At 43.2% G+C, this 11,381-nt stretch overlaps 1 long non-coding RNA gene across 1 annotated transcript; it reads right to left on the bottom strand.

The window, feature by feature from the left end:
- Nucleotides 1-210: 210 nt before the first annotated feature.
- On the bottom strand, nucleotides 211-11,052 carry LOC108541466 (uncharacterized). Its single transcript, XR_001888970.1, has 5 exons — nucleotides 10,963-11,052; nucleotides 6,913-7,030; nucleotides 4,147-4,199; nucleotides 899-1,007; nucleotides 211-500 (listed from the first exon to the last, which is right to left on the bottom strand). It is a non-coding gene; the product is annotated as an uncharacterized LOC108541466 (long non-coding RNA).
- Nucleotides 11,053-11,381: the final 329 nt, after the last annotated feature.

Raw genomic sequence — 11,381 nt, forward strand, 5'->3', positions numbered from 1 at the left:
AACTCTTTCTGTGTAAGAACACAGGATTGGAAGTCACTCATGGTCAGTGTGAGAGATGGGGCAAGGATATGGGGTGGCGAGGGAGAGGAAGGGAGATGTGCAGGGCTCTAGAGCACAGTGGGCCAGATCCCAGGGGATAAAATCAGGCCAGGGAGAGATTAATTTATTCTGTCAGGGAATGGCCAGTGGTTTTTTAAGGCAGGGATTTTTATGGCTGGTATCCAATTTCAAGTTCTCGCCTGAATTATTCTGTGCTATATTCAATACCTATCTTATGTGCAAATCTCCAGTAAACATGTTACATCCAATAGCCTTACAGCATGGTTGTTTTGGGGGAATGAAGAAGTGAGGGCCCTGACCCTCGTGGGGTGAAGCAGCATGTGAAGAAATGGAGAACTCCGTGGAAGCTGGGAATCAGAGGAAGAGGCGCCATGATGTAACAGGAGCCTTCAGTTCTTCTTGGGGATGTTGATGGAGTGAGTCTTGACTACTTGCAGTATCTGAGACAGAGAATGAGAATGACTTTTTGGATATTTTGGTGAGGTTCCGGATGCCCACATAGCAGAGGCTGCCAACTTGGCAGTTTAAAAAGGATAGAGGACATGCTAAGGCTCAGATCAGTGAGAACTGGGTGGGGCCCAGGCAGCAAGTGGCTGTGGGTTCTGGCCTCACCAAGAACACACCACAAGGTCCGCCAGCTGTAACACTGGAGCATCTGGAGGGTCCCAGGGCAAGGTGAGATGAGCCATATGTCAACACGTCAGCTGGAGTCAGCAGAATGAGAACCATGCCCCACCCCCAACCAGGGTCATGAGGCCTTGTATCCTGAAGCCACCTTGGGAGGTAAGAAACAGTCCTGACAAGGAGTTTGAACTTCACATTGGCCATGAATATTTACCTGAAGTGAAACTGCTTCATTTCAGAGGAGCCCATTTTCCTTAATTACCCTTGTTTAAGTGTTTCTTCCACCACTGGTGAGAGTGGGTGCTCCAGTGTGAGCTCAGTTACTGAAAAATAGACAGCAACTGTTTTCTGCATGTCCAAGTTGTAACATGTACATTTTTGACACTGCTACGTGATTAATGATGAAGAATTACCCCCAGGGTCACATATACACATAGTCCTCCAGCCATAAAACCTCCCTCTCATGTTGCAGACACACAGGCTGCTTTCTAGCCCCATCGCCGCAGACACTCTAACCACCCGTTTGTCTTGTCAAAATCCTGTCAGTGCTTCTGAAAACAGGAGAGAACCACTGACAGCTCACACCCTCACTTTTCTGTCCTGCAGCTGCTTTTTGATTGCTCCAACCCCTTAAGCAGGCTTAATTTCCCTGCAGGGACCAGCCAGGATATGCTCAGAAACTAGGACATGGAATTGTTTTGTTAAAAACAACAACAACAACAAAAAAAAAAATTAGAAAAAAGAAAGAAAAGAAATGGAAAACATAGAGACAGTCTGAGTCACAGCGAGGTGGGGTGTGACCCAAACAAACTGGGTATCAGGGTGGCTGGATTTTCTCTTTACTGTTCCGTAGAACGCGGCCTTTCCCATTCTGATAATATTAGCTAATGTGTCCCTCAAGCTTTGTTGGTAAGATGAAAGAATTGAACAGTATCTGGCACATTGTAAACTTTCTCTCTCACCCTCTATACTTTTGCTCTTTTTCTTTCTCTGTCTTTTCCACTCTCTCCATCAGTGACAAGGTAGAATGATAGTACCATTAAGAATCCCCACTGTGGCCAGGTGTGGTGGCTCATGCCTGTAATCCTAGCACTGTGGGAGGCCGAGGTGGGTGGATCACCTGAGGTCAGGAGTTCGAGACCAGCCTGGCCAACATGGTGAAACCCCTTCCCTACTAAAAACACAAAAGTTAGCTGGGCATGGTGGTGGGTGCCTGTAATCCCAGCTACTCGGGAGGCTGAGGCAGGAGAATTGCTTGAATCTTGGAGGCGGAGATTGCAGTGAGCTGAGATGGTGCCATTGTACTCCAGCCTGGGCAACAGAGCGAGACTCTGTCTCAAAAAAAATTCCCCCTATGAGGAAATAGGAACTTTCCAGTTGGAGGGGGGAGCACATGGAAATAGAAGTTGTCACAACCCCACATTTTGGGCAGCCACGCCAAAAAGCAGTGTGGACCTCCTTCATCTCCTGTTTACAAAGCAGCTCCACCACTTACTAGTTGTCTAATTCTGGGCAGCTGGTTGACTTTTCCAAGGTTCCCCTCCCCTCCCCTCCCCTCTTCTTTTTTTTGAGACGGAGTCTTGCTCTGTTACTGAGGCTGGAGTGCAGTGGTGCCATCTCGGCTCACTGCAAGCTCCGCCTCCCGGGTTCACGCCATTCTCCTGCCTCAGCCTCCCGAGTAGCTGGGACTACAGGCGCCCGCCGCCACGCCCAGCTAATTTTTTTGTATTTTTAGTAGAGACGGGGTTTCACCGTGTTAACCAGGATGGTCTCAATCTCCTGACCTCGTGATCTGCTCGCCTCGGCCACCAAAAGTGCTGGGATTACGGGCATGAGCCACTGTGTCCGGCTCCAAGCCTGTTTTCTTATTGGAGATATGAGGATGATGCTATACACTACACAATGTGGCTATGATTAGGAATTGGCCTAAAATATGTAACATGGTACTTGGCAGATACTCCATAAATGTGGCTGTTTAAGCTAAAATGATGAAGCTTAGCTGGTCAGGCCAACAACCTAGGAGGTGACTTTTCTTTCTTTCACACCTTTCTCAGGTTGGGCTCCTCCAGAAGCAGAACCTGAGATACGGGTTTGAGTGCAAATATTTTTTTTCTTTTTTTTTTTTGAGACAGAGTCTCACACTGTTACCTAGGCTGCAGTACAGTGGTGTGATCTCAGTTCACTGTAACCTCCGTCTCCTAGGTTCAAGCAATTATCGTGCCTTCTGAGTAGCTGGGATTACAGGCATGCACAACCATGCCCGGCTAATTTTTGTATTTTTAGTAGAGATGGTGTTTCCCCATATTGACCAGGCTGGTCTTGAACTCCCAGCCTCAGGTGATCTGCCCGCCTCGGCCTCCCAAAGTGCTGGGATTACAGGTGTGAGCCACCGCGCTTGGCCGAGTGCAAATAGTTTACTGAGAGGTGATCTCAGGAAGCTCCAGAAGGGAAACGGGGAAATGAGGTATACTTTATCTTATTTTAACCTCAGATCAACCCTCTCAAGATAGATATTGTTATTATTCTTTTTTTTTTTTTTTTTTGAGATGGCATCTTGCTCTGCTGCCCAGGCTGGGGTGCAGTGGCACAATCTCAGCTCACTGCAAGCTCCGCCTCCCGGGTTCATGCCATTCTCCTGCCTCAGTCTCCCAAGTAGCTGGAACTACAGGTGGCCACCACCATACCCGGTTACTTTTTTTGTATTTTTAGTAGAGACGGGGTTTCACCATGTTAGCCAGGATGGTCTCGATCTCCTGACCTCGTGATCTGCCCCCCTCGGCCTCCCAAAGTGCTGGGATTACAAGCGTGAGCCACCGTGCCTGGCCGTTGTTATTCTTTATATTCTATAGATGAGTTAAGTGGTGGTTTAAAACATGTCCACAATTCTATGATATTTGTACCATTAAGTGGTGGAAAGTATGTCCTCTGTTCTTGGATCTTTGCAACATTATCAATAGATGGATCAGAATGACTCTCAATTAGAGTCATTAGATTAGAAAATGTTGCTAGATTAGAAAATGTTGCACAGATGCTTGCTATTCTTTTTGAAATACTCGCTCAGGAAGCCTTTGAAGTGTAGCTACCCTGAGACTGCCATGTTGGAGAGACCTTGTGGAGAGAGAAAGAGAGAATTAATATCTGACTGTAACTACCTGAGAGACCCCACACCAGAACCTCCCAGCCAACCCTTTCCTGAATTCCTAACCCACAAAAATTATGAGAGATAAGAAATGGTTCTTGTTTTAAGCTTAAAATTCTGAGGTGATTTTTCTATACAGAAGTTGATTACTGGAACATGATCTTGATGGGGTATGGAGCATGCTACCCCAAAATGTGGCACCTTGGCCTACTAAGTATTTTAAGCTGAAAGAAACTGAGAAAACTACAGAAACAGGGAGGTCACTCTCTTATGTCCTCCCACCTTTCTCCCTTGAAGCAGGCCATAAAAGAATTCTGACCTACCTCCTCTGAAAATAGGTCGTAAGATCCTCATTCCAGAGAGGTCCTCCCCAACCCTGGAGGCCAAGAAGAATGTGAGCAGGCAGGCCTTGATAAGTCTTCCCCTCCCTCAGTTTATTACCATTAGATTATACCCTTTTGTCTTCTAATCATACTTCTGCATGACTGTACATAAAAGTAGTTTTTCTTTAGTATTTGGATTTTCATTTCCGAAGTCTCCTGTTTTATGTAAAACTTACCATAAATAAATTTGTATGCTTTCCCTTGTTAATCTGTCTTGTTATAGGGGCCTCAGCCATGAAACTCGCAATGGGTGAGAAAAAGATATTACTTTTCCTCCCCTACAATTTGTGCCCAGATTTTTCTGACTGCAGAGATCTCCTTCAATAACTATTTATTTATTTATTATTTTTATGTTTTGTGGCAGGGCCTTGCTTGTAGCCCAGGCTGGAGTACAGTGGCGCAATCACAGCTCACTGGAGCCTCAGCCTCCTGGGCCGGAGTGGTCCTCCCACCTCAACTTCCTGAGTAATTGGGACTACAGTCATGCGACACCATACCCAGCTGATTTTTGTATTTTTTATAGACACACGGTTTCATCATGTTGCCCAGACTGGTCTCAAACTCCTGGGCTTGAGCCATCTGCCCACCTCAGCCTCCCAAAGTACTGGGATTACAGGTGTGAGCCACCATGCCTGGCCAATAACTCCCTATTTCATAAAAAATAAAATGTAGACTCCTCTGCATGGCATTCAAGTCTTGACAATTTGGCCCCAGACTACTTTTCAACCCAAAACCCAGCCATGCCAGCCTGTGATTTCATTGTGAAACGATGGAGGGGAACAAAAAAGCATGAGCTTTGAAGAGAGTGTGGCATTGTAGAGGAGAAAAAGTAGTATCTTTTCCTCACCCATTGTTTCATGGATGGCACCCTTATAACAAAAGACAGATTAACAAGAATAAAGCATAACACATTTATTTAATTTTTAAAATCAAAGTTTTGCATGACACTGAAACCTTCAGAAATGACACAAATACCCAGGGGAAAACTGCTGTTTTTTATGCTTAGGTTTGATGAAGAATGGGCTGTAAACCAAAAATAAAATTTGAAGCCTTTCAACCATCTGAATGGGCACCTCCTCTCGGCCAAGGGCATTCTAAAGTTAACCTGAAAAACTAGTTCAGGTCACGATGGGAAGGAGGAGTCAGACATGCCTTGTTACCATTAAAGTCGAAAAGATCTTAAGACTGATAGAACAGGCTCTTTAAATCTGGTAAGAAACATTTACAATCTACTCTCTCTGAAGCCTGATACCTGGAGGCTTCATCTGCATGATAACAGCTTGGTCTCCACAACCCCTTATGGTAACCTATACATTCCTTTCTAATGATTCCAGGTTTTTAGGAAATAACTCAACCAATTGCCAGTCAGAAAATCTGAATCCATCTATCTGGCCCTTCATCAAAAAAAAAAAGTCTTCAACTATTCAAATAGTTGTTTTCCTATAGGTATTGTGTCACTTTTCTCTCCTGCTCTCAAAATTTTCTCTTTATCTTTTGCTTTCAGCAGTTTGACTTTGATATGCCTAAGTATAGGTTTCTCTGGATCAATCCTATATGGGATTTGCTGACCTTGAATTTGTAAATTCAAGCCTTTCAGAAAATTTGGGAAGTTTTCTATAATTATTTCTTCATATTTTTCCCACTTCATTCTCTTTCCTCTGCTTCTTCACTTCAAGTATCCATATGTTAATGAAAAGAGTCGAACTCTGTAAAATATTTGAAGAGATTTATTCTGAGTCAAATATGAGTGACCATGGCCCATGACACCGCCCTCAGGAAGTCCTGAGAACATGTGTCTAAGGTGGTGGGGAGTAGCTTGGTTTTATACATTTTAGAGAGGCATGAGACATCAATCACATACATTTAAGAAATACATTGGTTTGGTCCAGAAAGGCAGAACCACTCAAAGCGGGGTCAGGCGGCTTTCAGGCTATAGGTGAATTTAAACGTTTTCTGGTTGACGGTTGAGTTTGTCTAAAGACCTAGGATAGATAGAAATTGAATGTTCAGGTTAAGGTAAAGATTGTGGAGACCAAAGTTCTTTTGAAGTCTTATAGCGGCTGCCCTTAGAGACAATAGGTGATAAATGTTTCCTATTCAGATCTTAGTGAATCTGTTTAAGATTGGGAGGTTCTAGAACAAAAAGATTTAGCTATGTTAATAGAGATGCTTTACAGTACAAAATTTCCCCCACAAAGAAAACTTTGAGGGGCCATTTCAAAGTATGGCAAAGTAACATGTTTTGGGGTAAAATATTTTGATTTTTTTCTTTGTCTTGTAATGTTATGACACGATCAGGCTGGAAAGTAAATCATGATATATAGGGTTAAATAAAACCCATTTGATGAGAATTTACGATTTGTAGGGCATGACTCCCCAGACCCCTTAGATAGGAATTTAGGCAAGATAAAAAAATTAGTCCATACTTAATGCTAGATCTTTTGAAATTATCCCACAGGCCTCTGAGGCTCTGTTCATTCTTTTCTAATTATTTTTTCTTCTTCTTACTCAGGTTATAAATTTCTATCAACATATCAATTTCACTGACTGTTTCCTCTGTCATCTTCATCCCGCTATTAATTTCATGCAGTGATTTTTTAAAAATTTTAGATACGTTTTAGTGTTAAAGAGAAGCTTTAGCTCTAAAATTGTTTTTCTGCTGAGATTTTCTATCTTTGCATTCATTATAAACATATTTTCCATTACCTCACTAGATAGAGTTTGACACTGCTCCAAAGTCCTTGTCTGGTAATGCCATTATCTGGCTCATCTGAGGGTTGGCATCTATTGGGTGTCTCTTCTCTTGAGATTAGGTCACATTTTCCTATTGAATAATTTTGAATTGTATTTAGACATTGTGAATATTACGTTGTAGAGACTCTCGATTCTGTTAAACTGGTCTGAAGAGTTTTGCTGTTTTTATTTTAGCAGGCTGTTAACTTAGATTGAAACTGCAAACTTTCATGCCTGTAGTAGATGACAACTCAAATCTTAGTTCAATTCTGGAAGTTTTAGCTGCAAGCTGCTTTCATGTTTCCTCAAGTACGTATGGTAGTCAGCCAGAAACTTGAACTAAGTTTATATAAAGAATTTGGGATTCCCCCATGCTGATTTTCTCCTTTCTGGGCTTCCTGCTCCCTCTTGAATGGTAACTGTTGCCCCAGGCTCCTTCCCTTTTTTTGAGATCGAGTCTGGCTCTGTCGCCCAGGCTGGAGTGCAGTGGTGCCATGTCAGCTCACTGCAACCTCCACCTCCCAGATTCAAGAGATTCCTCACAGCAGCTTCCCAAGTAGCTGGGATTACAGGCATGTGCCACCAGGGTTTCGCTATTTTGGCCATGCTAGTCTCGAACTCCTGGCCTCAAGGGGACCACACGCCTTAGCCTCCCAAAGTGCTGGGATTACAGGTGTGAATCACAGCACCCAGCCAAAAGCTGGGTAATGGTAATTTCAAGATGGTGATATCTGCTCTGCTTTCATTAAAACCTTTCCTCACATTTTCCTTTTTGTGTCTCTCTCTCTCCACCACCATACACACACACACACACACACACACACACACACACACATACACACACACCTACCCACACATCCCACCAAATTGTTTATTTGCCACCTCTCTAGATCACAAAGTCCCTGTTAGAATCCAACTCTAGGTGGCACCAAGATCAACAGAGCTGCCATTTCCTTCTCTCTTTTCCCAAACCTTATTGTGAAAGTCCTACAAGGAACTATGTCAGGGCTGCATGTGAAGCCATTTGACTTTTTCCTCATTAAAAAAATTCGGCTGGAGGCAATGGCTTATGCCTGTGATCCCAGCACTTTGGGAGGCCGAGGCGGGTGGATCATGAGGTCAGGAGATCGAGACCACGGTGAAAACCCATCTCTACTGAAAATACAAAAAAATAGCTGGGCGTGGTGGTGGGTGCCTATAGTCCCAGCTACTCAGGAGGCTGAGGCAGGAGAATGGCGTGAACCCAGCAGGCAGAGGTTGCAGTGAGCAGAGATCGCGGCCCTGCACTCCAGCCTGGACGACAGAGCAAGACTCCATCTCAAAAAAAAAAAAATAAATTCAAGAACTATAATGTTCATAAAGTGCATATAACATAAATGTTGTTTATATTTAATTTTTCTGAGATGGGGTCTCACTCTGTTGCCCAGACTGGTCTTAAACTCCTGGGCTCAAGTGATCCTCTTGCCTCAGCCTCCCAAAGTGTTGCGATTACAGGCATGAGTCTCTGCACCTGGCCAAATATTCAGTTTAATAATTATAAAGCAGATACACATGTAATATCATTACAAATGGTCACTGTTAGCATTCCAGAAGCCCCCAGTGTGCCCCTTTCCAATCACAACCATCTAACCCTTATAGGTAACCAATATCCTGACCTTTGTAATAATTTTTTTGCTTGTAAACTGTAGTTCTGGCTGGGCAGAGTGGCTCACACTTGTAATCCCAGCAGTTTGTGAGGCTGAGGCAGGAGGATTGCTTGAGCCCAGGAGTTCGAGACCAGTCTAAGCAACACAGCAGGACCTCCTCTTTACAAAGATTTAAAAGTTAGCTGGGCATGTTAGCCTGCACCTTGAAGTCCCAGCTACTGGAGAGGCTGAGATGCGAGAATCGCTTGAGCATGGGAGGTCCAGGCTGCAGTGATCCGTGTTTGCACCACTCCAGACCCTGTCTCAAAAAAAAATAAAATGTAGTTTTACCTATTGTATGTCAGTCATAAACAACATACTTTAGTCTTGCCTCCTGGAACTTTGTATAAATGAAATCATATTATGCATATTATTTTCTGTATCACTTCTTTCACTCAATAATCTATTTTTACATTTAAGATGTTGTATGTTGCTGAGATTGGTGCATTTCAAGGCCTGTGTTGTGCTTCCAATAAGGAGGTCACTATCTACATTTGGCTACTGATAGTGGCTAATTTGACGGAAGAACTGAATCTTCAATTTCATTCATTTTAATTACTTTTAAATTTAAAAGCTGATACTCAATGCAGTTATTAGAAAATGTATGTTTGTGGCCAGGTGCGGTGGGTCATGCCTGTAATCCCAGCACTTTGGGAGGCCGAGGTGGGTGGACCAGCCTGGCCAATGTGGTGAAACCCTGTCTCTATTAAAAATACATAAATTAGCCTGGCATTGTGGCAGGCACCTGTAATCCCAGCTACTTGGGAGGCTGAGGCAGGAGAATCGCTTAAACCTGGGAGGCAGAGGATGCAGTGAGCTGACATTGCGCCACTGCACTCCAGCCTGGGCAACAAGAGGGAAACTCCGTCTCAAAAAAAAAAAAAGCATATTTGCAACAACTTGGGTATGTGATGGCTACTTTTTCAACTGCAACTTTTATGAAATCTAAACATAGATTAAGGTTTTTTTTGTTTGTTTGTTTTTGAGACAAAGTCTGGCTCTGTTGCCCAGGCTGGAGAGCAGTAGCATGACCACAGTGCACTGCAGTCTCAACCTCCCAGGCTCAAGTGATCCTCCTACCTAAGCCTCCTGATTAGCTGGGACTATAAGCACACACCTTCGTGTCCAGCCAATATTTTTAATTTTTTGTAAAGATGAGGTCTCACTGTGTTGCCAGGCTGGTCTTGAACTCCTGGGCTCAAGCAATTCTCCTGCCTAGGGCTCCCAAAATGCTGGGATCACAGGGATGAGTTACCTCCAGCTACCTTAAGCATTATTATTATTTATTTTACTATTCTCCCTAGACTGCTCAGCAGAACAGATTAAGTATTTTTGATAAAAATTTAGCAACCACATTCAAAGAGTTAGTATGGAAAAAAGAATGTAAACTCCCCAATGAATTTTTATACTAATTACATGCAGAAATGATACCACTTTGGATACATTGAAGACTAAGTATGAAAATAGAATATCTCATTAATAACACATATAATAATTACATGTTGAAATGATAATATATTGGATATATGGGTGAAATAAAATATATTAACATGTTTCACCTGTTTCTTTTTTAATTTTATTTTTTAAGTGACTACCAGAAAAGTTAAGATTATGTATGTGGCTTGCATTGTGTTTCTGTTTTTTTTTGAGACGGAGTCTTGCTCTGTGCTTCCCAGGCTGGAGTGCAGTGGCACGATCTCAGCTCGCTCACTGCAAGCTCCGCAGCCCCCCTGCCTCGGGTTCACGCCATTCTCCTGCCTCAGCCTCCTGAGTAGCTGGGACTACAGGTGCCCGCCACCACGCCCGGCTAATTTTCTTGTATTTTTAGTAGAGACGGGGTTTCACCGTGTTAGCCAGGATGGTCTCGATCTCCTGACCTCGTGATCCACCCGCCTTGGCCTCCCAAAGTGCTGGGATTACAGGCGTGAGCCACCGCGCCCGGCCTGCATTATGTTTCTAATGAGTACTGCTGCTTTAAAGTATTCCATTGTACAATGATTCTGCAATGTATTAATTCACCTACTGTGGATGGATACTGAGATTTTTCTAGTTTTTAATTATTACAAACAAACAATGCTGCTTTGAACATTCTTATACTTGTATCCTCACAACACTTTTGCTTGAGTTTCTCTAGGATATAAGGGTACAAAATTGTTTTCCTAAGAAGTTGTGCTATTTCACGTTGGTCGACTGAGAACATGCCATGTCTCTACCTATCTGATCTCTACCAAATCCCTAAAAATTGTGGAACAGAGATCATTTAAAAACCCACAACCCTAGCTCAAAATGTGGAAGCAGTTCTACAAATTCTCCCCTGCCAGAAATGCCCTGGAATTACCTACAAGTTCTTGGTTGGGACAGGACATTAGGAGAAGCCAGAGGCACATCAATCCAATATCCTTCTTCCTTGGGCCAGGCAGCAAAAGGTGTCCTCCTCCAGGCAGGAACAATTGGTGTTAGAAAGGAGGCAGGGTCCTGAAATCCTGGATTAAGGGTGTACACTCCCTTACTAGCCATCTCCCACAACTTCCTTATTCTCAGAAGACTCCATCTGGAACACAAGCCCCAGAATCCCACCTCTCCTCTAGAGCTGGAAAACAGACCCGTCTGGTTCTGGTTCTAGCTTTTTTTTTTTTTTTTTTCTTATCAATAAGATATCAGACTCAGGATAGGGGAAAACTCTTTTAAAGTGGTCTTTTTAGATTACTATGATTGTCATGTGTTTTATTTTAAATTGAGAACTCATGTATGACCTGT

Source organism: Rhinopithecus bieti, unplaced genomic scaffold (genome assembly GCF_001698545.2).
Source record: "Rhinopithecus bieti isolate Rb0 unplaced genomic scaffold, ASM169854v2 scaffold_20840, whole genome shotgun sequence".
NCBI classification, from domain to species: Eukaryota; Metazoa; Chordata; class Mammalia; order Primates; family Cercopithecidae; genus Rhinopithecus; species Rhinopithecus bieti.